At 47.1% G+C, this 22947-nt stretch overlaps 1 protein-coding gene across 20 annotated transcripts in view; it reads left to right on the top strand.

The window, feature by feature from the left end:
- Positions 1–138: 138 nt before the first annotated feature.
- Positions 139–22947, top strand: part of ZSCAN5A (zinc finger and SCAN domain containing 5A) — a 92526-nt gene continuing 69717 nt past the window's right edge. For 4 of the 20 annotated variants that reach the window (XM_055370735.2, XM_055370740.2, XM_055370731.2 and 1 more), the window contains exons 1-3: positions 139–966; positions 1304–1397; positions 2263–2364. The gene's annotated coding sequence lies outside the window, so the exon portion shown is untranslated. Of the gene's footprint in view, positions 1227–1301; positions 1398–2262; positions 2365–22947 lie in introns of those variants that run through there. The other 16 variants (XM_055370734.2, XM_055370722.2, XM_055370730.2 and 13 more) reach the window with 6 other exon arrangements.

The following is a 22947-nucleotide window of genomic DNA, read 5'->3' as shown; positions in this document are numbered from 1 at the left end:
TCACCCTTTCCGGGACGAGTGGTATAGGGTAGGTGGCCTCAAAGACAGAGCTTGGCTCAGAACCCACAGCCCCTTCAAATCAGCTTTCTCCCCTCCCGTGGGCAGCTATGAAGTCACAGGGGAACTGGGAGGGGCCGTTACCATGGAGACTGGAAGCCCATTCTGAGAACAGGGTGGAAACTGCGAGTCGCCCCCATCTCCCAGGGCACCACTTTGGAGCCAGCATTTTCGGCCTCGGAAATGAGACCCAGAGCGCCTCGCACGAGCAGCCCCAACCTCCCCGCAGACGACATGCGACACCGCCCGGGTGACCCAGGCTCGGGAATCTCTAGGCTTCACGGACGCAGAACCACGGAAGACACGCCTCAATGCGCGTGTGCAACTCTATCCCGTCCTTTAAAGAAGGCCATGTGGCCTCTTCACCAATCGGAATCCTGCTTTTTCCCTGGTCCCGCCTTATTCCCAGACTTCCGGCGTCTTGCTGGCCGCAACACAACCCTAAACTACAGGGCTCGGCACTCCCAGAGACTTCTGGGTATTGTAGTCCTAAAGGTTCAGAGCGACAAGAGCACGGTTTAGTAAAAAGCAGCTTAGAATAAAAATGCCTGCACTAGTAATGATTCGGCGAGTTGGAAACGCTTGTTAGATGCTTTCACTCACTGTTATTTGTGGGGGAAGCAGGAGTGAAGGAGAAGGAAGGAAGCCGCAGAGGCTTCTGGGAATTCTAGTTCAGCCCTCTGAGCAAGTGCTGGGAGTTGCGACCCCCGCCCCGGATCCGGAAGTGGTCGCCGAGGCCTCCTAGCAGCCAATGTGAATGCGACAAGTTCCCGATCCAGGCGTCCCGCTCTCCCCGGCCCCACTCGCCAGGTCCTACCACGATGCCTGACTCGTTTGCGGCTTTGGGACCGGTTGTAGGTGGCTTGACCGTCACTAGTAGACGTTTCTGAGTGTGTCGCGGTCACCATGGTAACGACTTTAGCTTCCCTTCCGCCCTTGCGGTGACGTCACTGGCGGAGGCCGGACTGGGGTGGGTTGGGGAGAGGGAGTGCGCATGCGCCTCGGGCGAGGACGTGGGAGGAGGGGGAGATTCGTGGGAGGACCGAGCCCGGGGATGGGACTGGAGGAGTTTCCGTGACCTTGCGGGCTGTTTGTGCTGAGGGACAGCTTTATTTAAATAATAATATGCGTGCAGGCGCCCTGCATGATTCCTGGCCGCGTGCTTTCTAGTAAGTGCGCAGAGACTTTTCGCAAGAATTGATTCACTCTTTTTTCCTTCCCTCCCGATTTTTGATTGGAAACCCAGACTTCCTTTCACGCCTGTCGCCAGGTTAACTAGGTCACTGTTTGCTCTCAGGAGCAACCCTGCCTCCCGCAGTTCGCTTGGTCCTTGATTACAGGTTCGTGCTGTGCATTCATTCATTCAGTGAGAGCCGAATAAGTGCTAGTGGCCAAGGAGACAGCAGTGAGCTCAACAGCTGAATGGCCTCAGACCTTACCGAGTTTCTCAATACCAGGGTTGTTGACACTGGGGGCAGACATTGCTTTGTTGTGGGGGGCTGCCCTGTGCGTGGTAGGATATTGAGGATCTTCCCTCACCTCACCCACTGGATGCCAGGAAAAATCCTCTCCAGCCCCTAGCTCCTGGTCGTGACAACCAAAAATGTCTCCAGACATTGCCAAATGTCCCCTGGGGGCTGAAGTCAGCCTACTGAGAACTGCTGCCCTAAAAGTTTTCCTGAACACTCTTCTATACCTTCCCATAACTTGGTCACCCAGTAAACTCTCACCAGCTGATTGAAATCTGGTATGAATGTCTGGACATGATCTGACACATTAACTTCATTTTACATCAAATTTAAGAGCACTCCCATCATCAAAGGGAAGGGATGATTAGATGTACAAAGGCCATTAATGGTATCCAGGAGAAGTTACAAAAAACTAACATCAAGCACCTGGGCATATAATCATCTGGTTAGCATATGAAACCTCCTAATGATAAAAGAATTTATAAAGCTAGTTTAAAAATTAGTTACTACTGGGTTCCACCAAAATAAAATACATCATTTTTGCATAACTTATCTACGGAGGGATTGGCATTCTCTTCTGATATGGTTTGGCTGTGTCCCCACCCAAATCTCATCTTGAATTCCCACATGTGGGAGGGACCCCGTGGGAGGTAATTGAATCATGGGGGCAGGTCTTTCCCATGCTGTTCTTGTGATAGTGAATAAGTCTCACGAGATCTGATGGTTTTTTATAAAGGGGAGGTTCCCTGCTCAAGCTCTCTTCTCTTGTCTGCCGCCATGTGAGACGTGCCTTTGACCTTCTGCCATGATTGTGAGGCCTCCCCAGCCACGTGAAACTGTAAGTCCATTAAACCTTTCTTTTGTAAATTGCCCAGTCTTGGATATGTCTTTATCAGCAGCGTGAAAACAGACTAATACATCTTCCATCTGTCTGTCATCAACCTACTGGGTTGTTTCCGTGGCTTTTAGCTGTTTCTTTATTACATTTTAAAGGATCAGCCCTGTTTGCACATGAGTTGCTGTTAAGAAAAGACAAGAGCTTCCTATGAGCTGTTATGCAAACACAGCCATATCAACTCAGTCAGAATGTCTGGAGATGGGAGCCCAGACCTCTGCACTTACAAATAAACAATCATAATCATAGCAGCAGCAGTAACAGTAACTGGCGCTAACAAGCATGGTGTGCTGACAATGCCTGAACTATGGTTGCAGGATTTCTGTGGAAACACCATCTTTAATTCCCACGATGACTGTATAAAATAGGTGCAGTCTACATCCCCATTTAACAGAGGAGGACATGGGGACACAAACACGTAAGATAAGTGCAGCTGAAGAGTGGAATATTTTTTATTTTACATTTTTAATTTTGGGATAATTTTATATTTACAGAAAAGTTGCAATGATACAGTACAGAGCATTCTCATGTACCCCTTCCCCACTGCCACTACTGTTAACATCTTGCATAAGCCTAGTAGATATGTCAGAACTGTAACATTGCTACAGTACTGTTAACGCCAGACTTTATTCACATTTCCCCAGTTTTTTCTCTAACGTCCTTTTCCTGTTCTGGGGTCACATGTGGGACACCACATGACATTTAGTTGCCATGTCTTCCTGCCCTCCTCTGATCTGCAGCAGTGTGTCTGACTCTCCTTGTTTTTAATGATTTTGACAGTTTTGAGGTGTACGGACTGGGTGTTCTGTAAAATGTCCCTCCATTTGGAATTGTCTGATGCTTGCTTATGACTAGACTTGGATTATGGGCAGGAACTGACTTGTAAATTTTTTTTAATTTTAATGAAAAATTTTAAATTGATACTTGGTTCAGTTATCAGACAGCCTTTAACCCTGTTTGGAACAACTTGGATATGTGGATCTACTCTTTAACTATAAATGTTAGAAAATATAATTGCAGATCAATTTTAGCATTCAAATTGAGATGTGCCATAAGTGAAAAATACACAATGGATTTCAAAGACTTCATACAAAATGAAGGATATAACTGATCTCATTAATAATTGTTTGTATTGACTACATATTGAAATGTATCTTGGATATATTGAATTAAATCATATATATTATTCAAATTGATTTTACCGGGCTTCTGGGCTAGTAGGAAGTGTGAAATAAGTGTGGCTCACAGATTTTTATTGGATAACACTGCCCTAGATAATAACAATATATTAATTGAGAACTATGTGCCAGGCAGTGTGTTTTAGAAATATTATCTTATTTAGAACATGTGAACACAGAGGGGTGAACAACACACACTGGGGCCTGTCGGGGTATGGGGTTGCGAGGAGGGAGAGCATTGGAAAAATAGCTAATGCCTGCTGGGCTGAATACCTAGGTGATGGATTGATAGGGGCAGCAAACTACCATGGCACACATTTACCTGTGTAACAAAACTGCACGGCCTGCACATGTACCCTGGAACTTAAAAATTAAAAAATATATATATTATCTCATTTAAACTTTACCTCTATGAGGCAAACTCAGTAGACTGTTTCTTAAACTCCACTTTAAAATGATCCCTGGGGTAAAAGAATTTTCCATCCGTCTATGAAATATACCAACTGATGATGCTTCAGGCTCACTGAATGCCCCTGGCTAGTGCAGTGCTTTCTAATATGCCTTCATTCTTCTCTATCGGTTCAGTTGTGTGACTACCCAGAGCTAGCTGAGTTGCATTTATTCTAAACCTTTTCATTCTAATGGATTTTATTTCAATTATGTAATGCAATTACATTTAACATAAATGAGGAAAATATGAGTGCGTCAGCAAAGAATTGTTTCCACCCAAAACAGTAATTCAGTGGGAAAGATGTGATAAAGGCCAATTGTTAATAAGAGCAACAACAAAAAATATGTCAAGTTGGAATGGGCAAGATGGCTATAGGGATGATCTTTTTCTTTTTTTTAATGCAGTGAGGATTTTGCTTAAATAGCTTTGCAAGCATGCCTGTGTCTCCACTGCCCTTTTAAGGGACAAACTGGAAATTGTAGGTCCATAGACCTATACAACAACAACAACGAAACCCCCTGGTCTTATATCAAAAGATTAGCAAATGCCTGTACAATTTTATATTTTAAAACAAAACGGTAAAAGTATTTTTAATTACCTATTGGAACCAACTTATTTGATGAACCAACCAGTGATGGTTCTGATCGTGATGATAAGAGAACTTCTACCCTACTGTTACTATCCCCATTTTACAGATGATAAAATAAGGCATTAAGAGACAATACCTTCCCCAAGCCTGCATATCCATTAAGGGGTGGAGCTGGGATTCGAACCCAAGAAACCTGTCTCCAGAGCCAAAGCTTTCAACCAGGACAAGGAACCTCCTCCAGAATAGGCAAGAAACATGCAGGCTGGAGAGCTGGATATGGCTTCCTCCTGGAACAGCCATATCCTCACAACTGTATTTCCTCGGGACGGTGGGGGCAGCCCCAAATCTTTACACAAAAGAATACAGACTTTGGAATGAGTCCAACTGGGTCAAATCTCAGCTCTGTAGCTTAGTGTGACATTGGGTGAGCCATCAGTCTCTCTGAGCTGTAGTTTCTTCACCTGTAAAGTGCACAGTGAACTGATATCATTTGATTCTTGGTAATCCACCAGCATACCTGTTAGTTTTCAGTGTTGGGCGAATGGAATAACCCAGCTTTTTCAGCCATTTGAACAAGTATACATTTTATTATGGAAGTAGTGGGGAAAGTTCGTGAACAATCTGGAGGAGAGATTTTAGGGGAAACCCCTGCAGTTGCTCTCTCAGCCGCCCTGGTTGCATCCCCCTAAGGCATGGCCCCCACAGACACCTTCTGGCCATGCCTCTGGGCACCCAGGTGCCATTCCTTAAAGGACCCAGTTCATTACCCTCCACACAGGCAGTCCAGGGGATAGAGAGCTTTCTTCAGAGGTTAGAATGCCTGGGAGATGGAGGCCTTGTGAAGGCTAAGCTGAGATGGAGCAGGCTCACTAGAAAGAACAGCAGGGATCATCCCTAAGAAAGGAGCGAGAAATGTATTTGTGCATTGATTTTCGTCTTCATGCATTCTCAAACTCCTTGCCTGGTGCCCTCTCCATCCACCTCTACAGGGCTCTTTGTGACCTGTCTCAAGCCCACCTCCTCCCTCCAGCTTAGCCCATTCTCCCCACTCACTAGGTTCCACCAAATTTGTCCCTATTCCCACCGGGCTGTTCCAGCAGCTGGAACACGCTTCCCTCAGATCTTATGGACCCTAGCTCTGCCCCATCACCAGGGCAAGTGTCTCCTCCTCAGAGCAGGGCTCTTCTAGAAACCAGCCAGTGGGAAGCAGCGCCCCCTCCAGTTCCTCACTGTCCCGGCGCCGGGTCTGAGCTTGTGTTGCACCCCTACCTCCCACTAGAGGGCGCGCCCCGCAGGAGCAGGGACCGCCCAGGCCTGGCTGGGCTGCACTCCCCAGCCTGGTGCGCTGGAGTCACGCAGAGTTGCAGGAAGAGAACCTTAAGGTTTGCTTCTGGGTGCTGGAGTTCCAGGGATGGATCGGGGTAGTTCCTGCTCCCACAGGGGCTCACAGTCTATGTGAGCAGGGGCCCTCAAACTGTGTTCCGCAGGGCCAACTGCAGCCTGCATCCCTTTTAATAAAGTTTCTTTTTGTAATTGAGGTAAAATGCAAACATAATGCATAACATAAAATTCACCATTTTAACCATTTTGAAAGTGCACAATTTAGTGGCCTTCATTACATTCGCCATGTTGTGCAATTGTCACTTCTAAGAGTGGAACATTTTCATCAACCCAAAAAAGAAATCCATTAAGCAGTCACTCCCCTTGTTCCTTCTTCCCCTCAGCCCCTGGCAACTAGTAATTGGCCTTCTGTCTCTTTGAATTTGCCAAATCTGTCTATTTCATATACATGGCATCATCTACTGTGTGATCTTTTGTGTTTGCTTCTTTCACTCAGCACAGTGTTTTCAAGGTTCAGCCATGTTGTTGCACGTGCCAGGACCTCATTCCTTTTTTGGGGACTGAATAATAATCCATTGTATGAATGCACTATGTTTTGTTTACCCATTCATCAGTTGTTGGGCACAGTTACAGCCATCAGTGTATTCTCTATGATTGCTTTGACTAGAGTAGTTGCAACAGACCATATGACCTGAAAAGCCAACATGTAATATTTGGCCCTTCACAGAGAAAGTTTGCCAACCTCTTGCCTAATGGGTTGAAAGCACACCTTTATATGAAAATAACTATCTGGTTTGACTGGTGCTTTAATGTATGGTTGAAGAGAGCCCGAGAAACCATTCAACACCATTCATTTCCTTCAGCATCCTCCCCAGTGGAATCTGAAGGATTGCTGTTGGTTCCTGAACCAAAGCATTGCTTAGGTGAATCTTGAGGACTGAGGAGGACTTTTCTAGGTAGACAAAGATTGAGGAATCAATGTGTTCAATGGCATAATGGAGCGGGAAAAAAAAATGTGATGTTTTGGGGGGAATCAGAAATGATTTAATATGGGGGGGCGTGGTGGCTCATGCCTGTAATCCCAGCACTTTGGGAGGCCGAGGTGGGTGGGTCACCTGAGGTCAGGAGTTCAAGACCAGCCTGGACAACATGGTGAAACTTCATCTCTACTAAAAATACAAAAATTAGCCAGGCATGGTGGTGCATGCCTGTAATCCCAGCTACTTGGGAGTCTGAGGTAGGAGAATCGTGTGAACCTGGGAGGCAGAGGTCGCAGTGAGCTGAGATTGGGCCATTGTGCTCCAGCCTGGGTGACAGAGTGAGCCTCCATCTCAAAAAAAAAAAAAAAAAAAGACTGGGAGCCACCGCTCACGCCTGTAATCCCAGCACTTTGGGAGGCCGAGGCGGGCAGATCACGAGGTCAAGAGATCGAGACCATCCTGGCCAACATGGTGAAACCCCGTCTCTACTAAAAGTACAAAACTTAGCTGGGCGTGGTGGCACTCACCTGTAGTCCCAGCTACTTGGGAGGCTGAGGCAGGAGAATTGCTTGAACCCGGGAGGCGGAGGTTGCAGTAGCCAAGATTGTGCCACTGTGCTCCAGCCTGGCGACAGAGCGAGACCCCGTCTCGAAAAAAAAGGTTTAATATGGACAGGGGATGGAATGTGGGTGGGGGGATCAAGAGAAGTGGAGAAAAGTTTAGAGAAGCAGGAGGAGCTTGGAGCCTGAGAACCCTTGGGTACCATGCCAGACACCTGAACTTGATCAATGGGGTAGAGGCTTCCTGCCAGGTTCCCTGAAAACTTGGGATCTTTTAGGAATTACACAAAGGTTTGCTTTGATTTTCATTTCAAAAATTAAACTATTTTTTAAAATAGGTGTGTACCCAAAATATAGCACATGGACTGACATTTTTATTCACTGGAGAGCCACACCAACCTGTTGCATGTTTTACATACAGACCTTGGGGAAAAAATTTTATTACCTGAAGGGCATGTACAGTTCACAAGGCAAACTATTAGGCATTTGCAGTGACTTATCTCTGTGGGCTCAGACTTTTCTCCATATGAACAATTAAAAGGAAACAGTGCAAGATACGGGGTAAAAGAGAGTAACGTAAGACAGCAAAGGCCTTCTGTACCCTGTGCTTGCAAATCTCATCACCTCACTTCATCATAAGTAAATGTCACACAGTTAACCTTAGGAAAAGTACCTCTGGTAATGAAAAGCAACTTAGAATTTTTTATATGTTGGGATTCCATGTAAGATTTCAGTAGAAAAGTGTTTTGGATTTTCTTTCTTTTAAAGTTTGAAAGACGCTCATCATAGTTGGTGAGTTTCCACTGGTGGATTTAAGCGGGGCTGCAGCAGGGGGTGGGGGTATATCGCATGATCGAGTTGACATTTTTTAATGTAAAAAGGGCACTGGGGATGCCAGGGAGAGGATGAAAGGCAGGCGACGTGGGAGAGGCCAGGGAGGAGCCTCTTTGTAGCTATCAAGGGAAGAGAAATCTCCCATCTGTGGTTAGTACTTTCTCTGGCGACGTGGGAGAAGCCAGGGAGGAGCCTCTTTGTAGCTATCAAGGGAAGAGAAATCTCCCATCTGTCCTTAGTACTTTCTCTGGCAACAGGGGAGAGGCCGGGGGAGACCCTCTTTGCAGATACCGAGGGAAGAGAAGTCTCCCATCTGTCCTTAGTACTTTCTCTGGCGATGCGGGAGAGGCCAGGGGGACCCTCTTTGCAGCTATCGAGGGAAGAGAAACCTCCTATCTGTCTTTCATACTTTCTCTCCGTACCCTGGACCCTAGCCTTGACCAGGCTACCGTCATCTCATGGAAACTGAGTAGCCTCTTAACTGGCCTCTGCACTTCATGTCATTGGGACGTGTCTCTTTACCACTGACAGCCTTTCCGTGGCTTCCCATGGCTCTGAAGGTTGGGTCTAAAATGCTTGCTGTAATCTTCCAGGTCTGAGGTGGTCTGCTGAGCATGTCACCCACACTCCTCCCATAGTGCCCTCCCACTCCCTCCCCCTTCTCCTGCCCCCATTTTTCTTTCTGACTCCAGGCACATCTAGGCCACTTTCCACCCCAGGGCCTTTGTACAAGCCAGTTCCTTCACCTGGAGGCTCTTTCATTTGTTTTCTGTGTATCTGACAACCCCTCGTTCTACAGGCCTTTGATTCATTGTCACTTTCCTAAAGAGGCTTTCCTTCATCACCCAACTATCCAGGGCAAGGTTCTTTAGTTCTCTTTTTCATCATATCCTGACCTTTTCCTCTAGCTCTAAGTATCACCTGTAATCATCTAATTGTTTTCTTGTGAGCTCAGGAATCTTGTCTGCCCCGTTCACCACTGCATCCAGGATGCATCAATGAGTCGTTATAAACACAGAATTATCATATGACCCAGCAATTCCACTCCTAGTTTGTACCCTAAAAGATTTTAAAACAGATATTCTAACATAACTTGTTCATAAAGGTTCATAGCACCACGACTCACAACAGTCAAAAGGTGGGAGCAACCCAGTGCACTTTACCTGATGATGGATAAACAAAGTGTGCTATGTCCATGCCGTGGAGTGTTATCCAGCAGAAACGAATACAGTCCTGATACAAGGTATATACCATGATGAACCTTGGAAATATTATGCCAAATGAATAAACCCAGATGCAAAGGGCCATGTAGTGTATGATTCCATGTGTATGAAATGACCAGAGTAGGTGAGTTCTCAGAGACAGAGAGTAGACTAGTGGTTGCCAGGAACAGGGGGAAGAGACGATGTCTTGGTACAGAGTTCCCTTTTAGGATGATGAGAAGATTCTGGAAACAGATTAGTGGTGATGGCCGCACAATATTGTGAGTGCACTGAATGTCACTAATGGTTAATTTTATGTTGTGTGTGTTGGGCCACAAGTCCTAAGACTTATGAAAAAATTATAGAGTGAATTTATAAAGAAGTTCCTCTTGCCCGGCATGTCCCTGTCATTTAAAATGTGTTTCCTTGCCCCTGTCAGGCAGTGGCTTGCAAGTAAGGGTGACGAACTTGGGACTTCTCATGGAATTCTGGGCTTCTATGATTGCAGCTTCCAAATCCACCTGTGTTCCTTACCTCAAATGTCAGGCAGTTGGGATGAACCTCCCCTAACCCCACTCCAGCGGTGGGAAAAGCCCACTTCCCTGCCATAGCATACCTGATGTCCAGTTCCGAGTTACAGTAGTGGCAGTAACACTTGGGAGGAAAAAGTGAACCGGGAACAGAGAAAGAAACAGTTGGGGTGAGGCGAGTGAATTCCTTCCTTACCTCCCTTTCTCCCCATCTCCCTCTCGCTTCTTTCCCGTCCTCCCCTCTGCTCTTTCCCTCTGGTTGTAACATCTTCTGGTCTTGCTTCTCTATTCAGCCCGCCTCTCACCACTCCCACCTTCTTCCCCATCTTCCAGCCAGTTCTCCTCATCCCCATAAGCAGCACAGTCCCCTAAGCTGGGGTTTCTCAGCCTCAGGTTCCTGACGTTTTGACCTGGGTTATTTTTGTCGTGGCGTGTTGTCCTGGGCCGTATGGCAGGTTGAGTGGCCTCCCTGGCCTCTGCCCACTATATGCCAGTCGAGCTCCCTCCTCCAGCTGTCACAACCAATCCTGTGGTCCAGACACTGCTGAGTGTCTCCTGGGTGGCAACGTCACCCCCGTTTCAGAACCACTAGCATAACTGAAGTCACTGTCTCAGGCTCATCTCCCCGGTCTCTCCATTTTCCTTATTCCTCACACCCAGCGCATAAGCAATTCCTTTAGAACTGCTGCACGGCTCTCATCTCCACGAGCACCGCCAGGTTCCCTGCCCTGGCTGGCCGGGTCTCCTCTCAGTGTGTCTCCTCCTGTCAGTCTGTCTGCTCCCACTCTCGCCCTGATTCCGATCCACTCTCCACAGGCAGCATTGAGAAGGATCCTCTGATAACTCAGAAGGGATCTTGCTGGTGGCTGTCCACCAGCTTAGAACACAAGCTTCCTTCTCATGTGGTCTATGAGAACCTTACATGACCTGGACCCCCCTGCCCCTCTCAGGTCACATAGATGTTCCTTTGGTTCCTCGAAGGTACTCAGTGTGTTCCTGCCTCAGGGTCTGCTGTGCATGCCTGCTTTGCTTGCAGTGGTTGCCCCCAAGCTGCTCTGAAGGCAAGATCCTTCCACTGTCTCATCTCTATGTCCAGACGTCACCTGCCCGGGGAAGGCTGCCCGTGGCCGTGGCTGCTCACTCTGTGATATCACCCTGATTTAGTTCCTGTTTTTTGGAGCTGGCTGCTTGTTTCTCTGCAGTCCTCCTGCTATCCCAAACATGGGAGCCCTGGGGACTCAAGGACCTTATGGGTTCTGTTCTTCTCTGAGTCCCCAGCATCTAGGATGGGTCCTCTACACACGTGAATATTTGAAGACTGACTGAATCAATGAATGAAGGATGACTTGTCCTTCCTTCCATCCCTCCTTCCCTTCCTTCTTGCCTCCCTCCCTCCCTCCCTCCTTCCCTTCCTTCCTCCCTCCCTCCCTCCTTTCCTTCCTTTCTTTCTTTTTTTTTCTATTTACTTTAATTTTTTGAGACAGCGTCTCACTCTGTCACCCAGGCTGGTGTGATCTTGGCTCACTGCAACCTCTGCTTCCCAGGTTCAAGTGATTCTCCTGCCTCAGCCTCCCGAGCAGCTGGGATTACAGGCATGCGCCACCATGCCCGGCTATTTTTTGTATTTCTAGTAGAGACGGGGTTTCACCATGTTGACCAGGCTGGTCTTGAACTCCTGACCTCGCGATCCAGCCGCCTCGGCCTCCCACAGTGCTGCGATGACAAGCGTGAGCCACCGTTCCCGGCCTGGCTTGTAGTTTCTTGCACCCTGCCTTATTTTCACCTCTCTGAGTCTCGCACATGGTGTTTCTCTGGAATGCTTCCCCTGCTTCCCCTCCTCAATTGGCTAATTCCATCCTGTCCTTAACCGACAGCAGAGGTGTCACCTCCTGCAGAAAGGCTTCCATGAGCCCACACTTCCCCTAGGCTGAGATAAGCGCCACTGCCCCCTGCACTAGCACCTGCTCATGAAGTGCTACCACTCGGTGATCTGGTTCTCTCTGTGGATGTCTGCCTCCCTTACAGAATTAGGACCTTCTTGAAGGTAGCTCAACCATCAGAGTCCCCAGCAACCAGCAACAGGCTTGGTCCTTATGAACGTCCCTTAGAAAGAACAAGAGACAGCGGCAGAGAGAGAGGCAGAATGAGTGACAGTATTTCAAAGGAGCCCCTGGGGCTGTGTTAGTGCAGAAGGGAGAAGCTTTTATCCCAGTCTAGAGGTGGGAGGGAGGGAAGAAGGAGAGGGAGGGAAGAAGGAAAGAGAAGGAAGGAGAGAGAAGGAGGGAAGGAGGAAGGAAAGAACAGGGGGGGAAGAAAAGGGAGGAGGAGGAAGGGAGGAAGAGGGGGAGGAAGAAAAGGAAGAGGGAGAGGAAGAAAAGGAAGGGGGGTGGGAGGGAGGAACGGGGAGGAAGAAAAGGAAGGGGGGAGGGAGGGAGGAACGGGGAGGAAGAAAAGGAAGGGGGGAGGGAGGGAGGAACGGGGAGGAAGAAAAGGAAGGGGGGAGGGAGGGAGGAACGGGGAGGAAGAAAAGGAAGGGGGGAGGGAGGGAGGAACGGGGAGGAAGAAAAGGAAGGGGGGAGGGAGGGAGGAACGGGGAGGAAGAAAAGGAAGGGGGGAGGGAGGGAGGAACGGGGAGGAAGAAAAGGGAGGGAGGGAGGAAGGAAAGGGCAGAGAGGGAAGAAAGATGGGAAGGAAGAAGGGAGGGAGGAAGCAGACGGAGGGAGGAAGAAAAGGAAGGGAGAAAGGGAGGGAGGAAGGGAGGAGGAGGAAAGAATAGGGAGGGAGGAGAGAGAAGGAGGAAGTAAGGGAGGGAAGAAAAAAGGAAGAGAGGAAAGGGAAGGAGGAAGGAAGGGGAGGGAGGGAGGGAGGAAGAAAGAAGAGGGAAGAAGGAGAGAGGAAGGAAGAATGAAATGAGAGATGGAGGCGGGTGGAAGAGTGGGAAGGAGAGAGTGTTTTACAGAAGGGCTCTCCCACCACTTCCTGCTTGGCACCTCTGAGGCGCCCTCCTTCGCTTCCTCTGTGCTCCCACTTCCCTCCTCTTTCCTTCCTCTCCTCACCCTCCTCCCCTCCGTGCTGCCTTCTTCTTACCCAGTCCCCTTTGTTGTAGGATACAAAGAGGTAGGTCATCACCATGTATGCGCATTTCAGGAAGTTCCATGTGTTCTTCCTCTTGGGGAGTGGTTTCCTGGATGAGGTGGTGCCTGAGAAGGGTTTAACTGGAGAGAACCGTGGAGTTGATTGATGCTGATGGCCTTCCCTTCCTGCCTTAGAGCTTCCTGCCACTGCTGTCTCTCCATTCTGATCTCCAAACTCACATCTCTGCCTGCCTCCTGAATTGAAATTTTGGTCCACACCCACCATCACTGCCAGCTTCCCCCTTCTTGGTTACTGCCATACCCCAGACAAACAGTCAGGAATGCCTTTTGGCTCTCGCACCTCACATCCAAGACATCACCAAATCTGACCCTGTCTTGCCCAGATTTCTCACCAAACTGTCAGAGGGGTTTGAACCAGAGTGACTCCGCCTTGAATAGGGGCTGGGTAAAATGAGGCTGAGCCCTAGGCTACATTCCCAGGAGGTTAAGGCATTCTTAGTCACAGGATGACAATAGGAGGTTGGCACAAGATACAAGTCGCAAAGACCCTGCTGATAAAAACAGGTTGCGGTAAAGAAGCTGCCAAAACCCACCGAAACCAAGATGGCGATTCAAGTGACCTCTGGTAGTCCTCACTGCTTATTATATACTAATTATAATGCATTAGCAGGCTAAGAGACACGCCCACCAGTACCATGACCGTTCACAGATGGCATGGCAACTTCAGGAAGTTCCCCTACTGGCCTAAAAAGGGGAGGCACCCTCAGCTCCAGGAAATCTCCACTCCTTCCCTGGAAAACTCATAAATAATCCACCCCTTGTTTATCATATATTCAGGAAATAACTATAAGGAGACTCAGTCCAGCAGTCCTTGCTGCTGCTCTGCCTATGGAGTAGCCAGTCTTTTATTCCTTTGCTTTCTTAATAAACTTGCTTTCACTTTATGGACTTGCCTCAAATTCTTTCTTGCACGAGATTCAAGAACCCTCTCGGGGGGTCTTGATCGGGACCCCTTTCTGGTAACAAAACCACCACCTCTCCCCCATCCCCAGGCTTCAGGCTCTGCTCTTGATGGCTGCCTCTGCCCCCTACGCCATCCTTTTCTTTCTCATCCATCTCCCACATGAGTGCCAGCAGGATCTTTCTAGCACCACATCCGACCGTGTCGCTTTCTTATGTCAAACCTCATGTGGTGCAAGAGTGTTTCTTTCGCCTGTGTAACATTTTTCCCTTGTCTTTTTATTTTAAAAGTATTACATTCAGAAAATCTCGTTTTTTTTTTTTACACGTAAACCTGTCTGTCTAAACAGGTTTCCAATCAAAAAATAAAACATTACCAGTGTACAGGCAAATGCAACTCGAAAACAAAAAAAAAATGAATTCTCCCTGTTGAGAATTCAGGAAGCGATTACTCCTTGTCCCCTTTGCTTAGAGCATTTACTTTAGAAAATTTTGCCGTTGCAAGTCTCTCTCTCTTCAACGTTTACACTAATCTTTTTCAAAGCTAAGTAAGCCTGTGGCCAGCATTATGACCCAGGAGGGTGTTTTGAAGGACCTCGAAACATCTTCCCCAGCTTCTTGTTGGGAGGGGATGGAGCCTAACTTTGGTGGGCACCTCACCCCAAGTAGCAAATCTACCTCCTGTGATAAAGATATTAGAAGTTTATTTTTCCCTTGGATTAAGCCAATTAACAAACACTGTTGGCTGTCCCAATAACCAAGTGAATTTACGGTGAACCATGTACAGCAAATAGAGCTCTCAAGTTCTTTAACTTGAGGACTAGCTGTTGTTTATCTTGAGAGCAGGTATGTAATAAGTTGTATCTGCTTGGCTATATAAAAGCGTGAAATTTTTTTTTTCTGTCTTTGCAATCTCTTCGCATATCACATTCTGGTTTAATGCTTACCCATTAATAAAACTATTTTCTTTCTCTTCTACCTGGGTGGAGGAGATCTCTGGGTTTGGAGGATATTTTGTCTTTAATTATATTTCACCAACACCAGCATATCCCAAGCCTCTCAGATATACCCTCCCAATCAAAGGTACACAATCACATCTATAAAAAATGAGGCTCGTCTTTCTTTCTTCACAATCCTTTTGCCTATTATTACCTTTCTCTTGCCTGGCTAGGACTTGCACTGGATAGAACATTCAGTCCAGTGTGAAATGCAAGTGGTGATAGCAAGATCATCTCATCTGTGATCTCAGAGGGAACGTGTTCTACACCCTCAGCCCTCTGTGTCGCTGGACTCTGCATCTGAGGACCCAGCCAAAAACTGGTCAAAAATACTTTTTAAAATCCCAATAAAAATAGCAATACAACAATAAAAACAATACAAAAATATAACAGTATAATAACTACTTAAGGGGCATTTACATTGTATTATAAGTAATCTAGAGATGATTTAAAGTGTGCAGGAGGCTGTGCATAGGTTAAATGCAAGCATTATGCTATTTTATATCACAGACTTGAACATCAAGGAATTTTGCTATCTGCGGGGAGGTCCCGGACCCAACCCCTGAGGATACTGAGGGACAACTGTGTTTTACCTTAAACAGGTTGTTCTTTGTAAGTTTTTGGTGGCTATTCCTTATTATATTAAGCTGTTCTCTCTACTCCTAGCTAGCTGAGATTTTTTTTTTTTTAATCATGAACAAGGCCGGGCATGGTGGCTTATGTCTGTAATTCCAGCACTTTGGGAATCTGAGGCGGGAGACTCACTTGGGCCCAGGAATTTGAGACCAGCCTGGGCAACATGGGGAGACCCAAACTCTACAAAAAATTTAATAAATTAGCTGGGTGTGGTGTCTCGTGCCTGTGGTCCCAGCTACTCAGAGGCTATAGAGGGGAGGATCACTTGAGCCTAGGAGTTTAGGGCTGTGGTGAGCCGTGATCATACCACTGCACTCCAGCCTGGGCAACAAAGCTAGACCGTGTCTCAAAAAAAAATAATGTAAGCTGTAAAATCTTACCATATTCTTTTTCTGTATCTACTGAAACGATAATGTGCTTGTTTTCTTTTATGTTAATAAGGTGGGAATACCATATATTGGTTTTTACCTATTAAACCATTGTTGCATTGTTGGAATAAAGTGAATTTAGTCATGATTGTTTAAAATGTATTGCCAAATTGCACTTGCTAATATTTAGTCTAGGATTTTGCATCTGTATTTATGAGAAAGATTGGCCTGAAATTTTCCTTTTTCGTATTTGTCAGATCTTTTATCAAGGTTATTCTGTCCTAAAACCGAGTTGGGAAATGACTGTTTTTAATTTTCTGGAAGATTTCCTGTAAGATCAATGTGATTTCTTCCTTTTAATTCACTATTAAAGCTAACTTGATCCTGAAAGACTTTTTTGTGTGTGGTACGGCTATTTAATTACAGGTGGCATTTCTTTAATAGATAGAGGATTATTCAGATTTTTTTTTTTTTGAGATGGAGTCTTGCTCTGTTGCCAGTCTGGAGTACAGTGGCACGATCTCAGCTCACTGCAACTTCCGCCTCCCAGGTTCAAGTGATTCTCCTGCCTCAGCCTCCTGAGTAGCTGGGACTACAGGCACCCGCCACCATGCCTGGCTAATTTTTTTGTATTTTTAGTAGAGACGGGGTTTCACCAGACGGGGTTTCATCATGTTGGGTGGGATGGTCTCAATCTCCTGACCTTGTGATCCGCCTGCCTCGGCCTCCCAAAGTGCTGGGATTACAGGCGTGAGCCACCACGCCCAGCCCAGATTTTTAATATCATTTCATTTGTTTTTGGTAATTTGTGTTTTTTTGGGATTTTGTCCATTTTATCTAAACTTTCAATTTTATTGGCATAAAGTTTCTCCAATGATCACCTTATTGTTATTTTGTTACCTGCAAGATCTGCTATGATACTCTCTTCTTCTTTCCAAATATTGGCAGTTTGTTTCTCCTCTATTTTTTCTTATCAGTAATGCTAGAGGATTAAATTTGTATTACGCTTTTCAAAAGAACCAACCATTAGTGTTGTTCTGGCTTTTTTTTTTTTTGAGACTTGCTCAGTTACCCAGGCTGGATGCAGTGGCACAATCACGGCTCACTGCAGCCTCCACCTCCCCAGCTCAAATAATCCTCCTGCCTCAGCCTCCCGGGTAGCTGGGACCACAGGTGCTGCCACCATGCCCGGCTCTGCCTACTTTAAAGTGCTCATCTCCACCATCTGGATCACTTGGTGGCTTGCTGCTATTTTCTGGTTTTCCGGCCCTCAGTCCTATCACCCAGGACTTAGCTTGGTAATTTCCATGTCGGGAAGAGAGGACTCACAGTCCACAGAAGCAGCAGCTGGGATAGAAATGTCTCCCACTCACATCTCAGTATGTTGGGTCTCCTCGATGCCCATGAGCAGTGTGAAAGGGGCAATGGCTTGCAGACTTTGGATGCCCTTCAGGAAGGCAGCCTCTCAGGTACCAAAGCCCCTGCAGGGCCTTGATTAACTGAAATCTTCTCTTCTAAGGCTTTATCATAGCCCAGACAGAAGGGACACACTGTCTTATAGATGAGGAATGGTACGACCCCAAGCACTTACCTTCCTCCTTGCAGCCACTTATTTCTTCTAAAAATGAAGAGATGGAGGAGAAAAAGAAGCAGGAAGAGAAGGAGGAAGAAGAAAAGAAGAAAGGGAGGGAGAGAGGGAGGGAGGAAGAGGAAGAGGAGGAGAAAAAGAAGCAGGAAGAGAAGGAGGAAGAGGGAAGGAAGAAAGGGAGGGAGAGAGGGAGGGAGGAAGAGGAAGAGGAGGAGAAAAGAAAGGAAAAGAAAAGAAACCATCAGGTGAATTATGAAGTGGATGGAGACCAAACTCTAAATAGTGCTTCCAGGTGCCTCGAATGAGGAGAGAAGAGAATAAAGTTAGTCTCCTTGTGTCCCTGGATCCCAGGGACTCACCTGCCTCAGGGCCTTTGCATATACTGTTCTCTCTTCCTGGAATGCCTTTCCTCCAGTTATCTCTGGCTCACCTGCCCTTCTTCTTCAAGCCTTTGCTCACATGTCATGTTCCCTGATCGCCCTTTAAAAACTTTTTTTTTTTTTTGAGACAGAGTTTTGCTCTTGTCACCCAGGCTGGAGTGCAATGGCATGATCTCGGCTCACTGCAACCACTGCTTCCCAGGTTCAAGCGATTTTCCTGCCTCAACCTCCCGAGTAGCTAGGATTACAGGTGCACACCACCATGCCCAGCTAATTTTTTCTATGTTTACAAAATGTGTTTCAAAATAATTGTTTGTATTTTAGTAGAGACGGAGTTTCACCATGTTGGCCAGGCTGGTGTCGAACTTCTGACCTCAGGTGATCCACCCACCTCGGCCTCCCAAAGTGCTGGGATTACATGCATGAGCCACCATGCCCAGCCAAAAAACTTAAGTTTCCCGCACTGCGTTTCCATCCTCATTACTCTATTGTCTCCATAGGACATAATAGCCTCCAGCAGACCTATAACTACTGCTCTTTGTTTTTTCTCCTCTGATTGGAATACAAGTTTCACTTGGTCACAGACTTCTGTCTGTTTTATCCTCTGCTGCATCTCTAACACCTAGAATAAGATTTGGTACAGGAGAGCTAACATCAGTTAATATCTGTTGGACAAATAAAAACATGTTAAACATTTATGATGCAGATGATGATACGGATAAAGAGTGTAGGGTCTGATGATATTTAAGGGCCCCCACACCATAGAAAAAACCAGTACCTGTATATTTCTGTGCACAGGAGTGAACACGAAATAGCAGTCACCAGACTTACCATGCAGTACTTGGAGGCTCAGCAAGCCTAAGGAAGACAGGGGCATACAACGCAAGTCAGAAGGGACAGCATGATAAACTCTTCCAGACCAGCAGGTCCAGCAGGCTAGCCCCAAGCCACTCCTCCTCCGGGAAGCCCTGCTGGATTGTCCGCATTGTCCTCTTGCACACTGTCCTCACTGCCGCCTCCCTCCTGTGCCACACAGATTCCTGTTGTAGTTTAACTGCCTGTTACTTTTCCATCTCCCCACCTCTGCTAGACTGTGAGTTGACGTGAGGGTGTGAGCTTGTCAGATCCATCTTTCAGCTTTTCACCACCCTGCCCAGCCCTAAAAAGCATTCCCCCCAAACCAGCTTCCTACAGAGTCCCGGGGCAGGCATGGAGTGAGGCGTTACCTAGGATCTCTGATGATGTCCATCCGGAAGGAGATGGGGTCCAGGAAGCAAGACAGGTCAGGGGAGCAGGCAGGCCCAGAGTGTGGAGTTCCCAGGAGCCATGGAAGAGGAGGCCACATGTAGGGAAAAATCACAACATCAGAAGACAGAGTGATGGGAGCACAGGAGAGCAGAGCCCTGGGTGGGTCGTGCTGAGTAGTCAGGACATGCCGCAGTGAACAGCGCAGAACAGTCAGAGGCTGCTTCGTGTGGGTTGGAGGGACGTGCAGTGACTTGCAGGATTTGCATCGCAGCAAGGTTAGGCTGGGAAGGAAGCCGCCACACCATTCCCATCTCTTCTGTTTGTTTTTGTTTTGTTTTGTTTTTTTGTTTTTTAGACAGAGTCTTGCTCTGTTGCCCAGACTGGGGTGCAGTGGGACGATCTCGGCTCACTGCAACTTCTGCCTCCTGGGTTCAAGCGATTCTCCTGCCTCAGCCTCCTGAGTAGCTGGGAGCACAGGCACCCGCAACCACACCCGGCTAATTTTTGTATTTTTAGTAGAGACGGAGGTTTCACCACGTTGGCCAGGCTGGTTTAGAACTCCTGACCTGAGGTGATCCACCCGCATCAGCCTCCCAAAGTGCTGGGATTACAGGTGTGAGCTACCATGCCAGGCCTTTTTTCCATGTATTTTGTGTCACTCTAATGTAGGCACCTACATACTCATCCAGGGGTGGCACATTCCATCCCACCACCCGTTGTTGTTTTCTGAACTTTTTTTTTTAATAACAACTTGACTGGTATATTAATATAATTCACATAACTTACGATTCATCCATCAAGTGTACAAGACAGTATTTTTTAGGACATTCACAAAGCTGTGCATCCATCACCACAATCAATTTTCGAACATTTTCATCCCTGAAAAAGAAACTGTGTACCCGTTGGCCATTGCCTCCAAACCTGGTGCCCCTGAGCAGTCACTCCCCATCTCTCTGGGCTCACCCCCCTCTCCCTCGGTCCTAGGCAACCACTAAACTGCTTTCCCTATCTGTGGACTTGCCTGCTGTGGACATGTCGTAGAGATAGAGTCATACCCTGTGTGCTTTTGTGTCTGGCTTCTTTGAGCACTGTGTTTTCAAGGCGCGTTTATGTTGTGTCCTGTGTCAGCACTTTCTTTGTGGCTGAATAACATTCCATTGTATGAATAGACACATTTTATTTACCCATTCATCGGTGGGTGGACATCCTGACACTTGCTTTTGTAGATGAAGTTTTATTGGAACAGAGCCATGCTCATTCACAATGTGTTGTCTACTGCTTTTGTAAATAAAGTTTTATTGGCACACAGCCATACCCATTCACTGTGTGTTGTCTGTGGCTGCTTTCAGGCCACAAAGGCAGCATTGAGTAGTGAGTGGCAGCAGAGACCACCTGGCCCTGAAAGCCTAAGATATTTACTATTTAGCGCTTTACAGAAAACAGAAAAAAAATGCTGATTGATCCCTGCCTTATGTCATTGAATTCTCAAACAAGCAAAAAATATTATCTCCATTAATCAGGTAGGAAAATAGAATCTAAGGGAGTTTGGGTAAGTTACGTCCACATTATAGATGATGGGAGTAGAGTTCCCACCCAGGCCTCTTTGCCTTAAAACTCAGGCTGTCTCCACTGAACCACTTGCATCCTGGGTTAACGTGAGGGTCCGGGAGAAAGAGCCCACGTGAATCGCCCAGTACAGAGCTTGGCACCTGGTGGGCCCTTAGGCAGGTGTTTGGGATTTTCCTGCTGGGTTTGGCTTTTGCTCATTACTGGAGCAGGGCTGGGTCTGCTTGGCACCTGGTGGGCCCTTAGGCAGGTGTTTGGGATTTTCCTGCTGGGTCTGCTTTCAGTTTGCAAAGTGCTGTCAGTGCAGCATGAGGACGGAGGCTGGAGAAGGGCCTGGGAAAAGCAGCGAAAGGAGCAAGGCAGAGGGGCCTCCTGCAGACATGGGAGTGTTCAGAACAAAGGTAAATGAGGCGGTCCGGCGGTCCTCACAGCCCCTTGCTGAGCTCTTATCCCGTGCCAGACATTTTATTCAGCGGGGGTTTCTCAACCTCCAGACGAGTGACATTTGGGGCTGGATAGTTTTTCTGTTGTGGGGGTGGGGTGTCCTGTGTCATTGTAGGATGTGTAGCAACATCTCGAGACTCCCCCCATTAGATGCCGTTAGCCTCCCCTACCACCTGCCTGAGTCCTCACAACCAAAAATATCTCTAGGCATTGCCAGGTGTCCCCTGAGGGGCAAAATCTCCCCAGTTGGGAATCATCCTGCCAAGTGCATGATCCTGTTTACTCCTCACAACCATATGAGGCTGGAACTATTATGTGCATTGTACTGACCAGGGGGCTGAGCCTTTCAGGAGGCGAGGGTCCGAAGCCCACAGAACTAGAAAGTGGTGCAGTCAGGACCGGCGCCCACAGTGCACACTCTCTGCCAGTTCCTCTTTCCCTTTCTTAGCATAATTTTATCTTCCTTACAATATATACAACATACAATTATAATGATAATACTTCCAGTGTAGGGATGAGGCAGGGACCTCGTTAGTCTGAGCCGCTTTGAACACTTTCGAGTCTGCATTGTTTAATAGCACCGTTTGGGATCCAGACTGGGCTTAAGTTATTCTCTGCACCTGACTGGCTGTGTGACCATGAGCAAGTGACTCTCCCTCTCTTACCACAGTGTTCTCAGTTGTAAAACAAGGACGATGACTTGGGGACTGTCATAAGACAAGCACTTACAACCATGCCTGGTACCCAGAACGTGCTCTTGAGCTGCAGGATACCATTTTTCAATTTGTTTTTTCAGATCAGGATGTCTTGGGTTTCACTGAGGCTCAAGCTGCATAGAAGTGGGGTTTGGAGGTGAGTGTGGGGAATGGACAAGATGGTGTCTCAGAATTGGGGTTTAGATGGCTTTGAATGTGGACCAAAAGAAGAGTGTGTCCTCATCCAAAAGGTAGAATCAACCCAAAATTCAATCAGTGGATGATTGGATTAAAAATGCAGTCTATCCATGCAATGGGGTATTACTCAGCCATGAAAAGGAATGAAGCACTGTCACAGGCCACAATGTGGCTGAACCTTGAGGACACTGTGCTGAGTGATGAAGCCAGACACAAAAGACCACATCGTATACGATTCTACTTCTGTGAGGTACCTAGAATCCTCAAACTTGCAGAGACAGAAAGTGAAATGGTGGTTGCCGGGGCTGAGGTCAGAGGGAGAATGGGGACTGACTGTTTAATGAGTACTTTTTTTTTGGTGGGGCAGTGATTATAAAGTTCTGGAGTCAGTGGTGATGGTTGCACACCATTGTGTGTGTACCAAGGGCCACTAAATCGCACACTTTAAAGTGGTTAAGGTGGGTGCAGTGGCTCATGCCTGTAATCCCAGTGCTTTGGGAGGCTGAGGTAGGAGGATTGCTTGAGCCCCGGAATTGAAGACCAGCCTTGGCAACGAAGCAAAACAAAAAAGTAAAAAAAAAAGTTAAAACAAAACAAAAAAGTAAAAACAGACAAAAAAAAAAACCCAAAATAATTAGCTAGGTGTGATGATGCACACCTGTAGTCCCAGCTCATCAGGAAGCTA

Source organism: Gorilla gorilla, chromosome 20 (assembly GCF_029281585.2).
Source record: "Gorilla gorilla gorilla isolate KB3781 chromosome 20, NHGRI_mGorGor1-v2.1_pri, whole genome shotgun sequence".
Lineage (NCBI taxonomy): Eukaryota > Metazoa > Chordata > Mammalia > Primates > Hominidae > Gorilla > Gorilla gorilla.
The sequence above is the reverse complement of the archived record's forward strand: the minus strand, read 5'-3'. Positions and strand labels throughout refer to the sequence as shown.